Source organism: Canis lupus, chromosome 1 (assembly GCF_003254725.2).
Source record: "Canis lupus dingo isolate Sandy chromosome 1, ASM325472v2, whole genome shotgun sequence".
Classification (NCBI taxonomy): Eukaryota; Metazoa; Chordata; class Mammalia; order Carnivora; family Canidae; genus Canis; species Canis lupus.
In genome coordinates this window covers 101969033-101970351 of record NC_064243.1, presented here as the reverse complement: position 1 = coordinate 101970351, position 1319 = coordinate 101969033, and positions in this window count along the sequence as shown.

Sequence of the window (1319 nt, the reverse complement as noted above, 5' to 3'; positions counted from 1 at the left end):
CTGCTCTGACTGCTGTATACACTCACATCTCAGTCTGCATCCATCATGAGATGTGCATTGTTGATCTAATAATATCCTTTCAGGAAAAAAAAAAAAAAAAACGGGGCACCTAGGTGGCTCAGTGGTTGAGCATCTGCCTTCAGGGCCCTGGGATCGAGTATCGCCTCAGGCTCCCCATAGAGAGCCTGCTTCTTTCTCTGCCTGTGTCTCTGCCTCTCTGTGTCACTCATGAATAAATAAAATATTTAACAACAACAGAAAAAAGTAAAAGTGTACATGTAAATATAAATATAAAGTGTACATGTAAATACTAAGATATGCCTGCGTCTCCCCTTCAGAAATATCACAAAGGTAAATTTTTGAAACTAATTATTATTATTATAGGTATAAACTTTGCATCATGAACCCTGAGTGTAAGACGCATCTATGCTCCTCTGACTCCGATCATTCAGTGAGCGAGTGAGCTAGCGTGTGTCTGCAATGGCCTGGTAGAGCTTCCTCCCTCTCCCCTTTCAGCCCTCCCAGCTGGCCAAATTGGTGAGATCTGGAGCAGCTATCTTGGATCACCAGACCAAAGAATCCTCTTGAGGATGGTGGAGCAACAAGCTAGGAGGGGCAAGACAGACACTTTTCACACTTTGTGTAAAACAGGTTCTGTGCCAGCTGAGCTATTATGTGAGAAAAACTACCTTCTCTCTGATTGAAACCATTGATAATTCTGAGTCTCTCTGAAGACAGCCAAACCAATCATGGGATATTCCCAAAACATATGATGAGGTTGCAGTAGAGATGGCTAATTAATCACAGAAACCTGTCCTTCCCTTTCAAAGTATAGAATTACCCCTGGAATGCTTCTTCCTGTCCAGGGACTGCAGGTCCCAGTCTTGGTATCTGAGTGTGGCCTCGTGATTGGTTCTTATCACTAGGATGGGGGCAGAGGAACACAGACCATTTCTGAGGCACCGCTCTGTGCTCTCTTCCCTCCTGCTGACTGGATACAGAATATAACTAGGTCCTAGGGCATGGTAGAGCCCCAAGAAAACCAGGTCCCTCAGCAGCCATTTCACCCAGTGCCCAATACCCACCCAAGATTGTTCTATCATCAAGAAGCCAATATCTCATTTGTACACCCGTGTTTATAGCAGCATTAGTCACAAAACATGAAAACAAGTGGCTGACAAATAAAACAAATGTGGTTTATACATTCAGTGAAATATTATTCAGCCTTAGAGAGGAAGGAAATTGTGACACACACTACAATATGGATGAGCCTTGAGGATGTTATGCCAAGTGAAATAAGACAAATGCTGTATAATTCC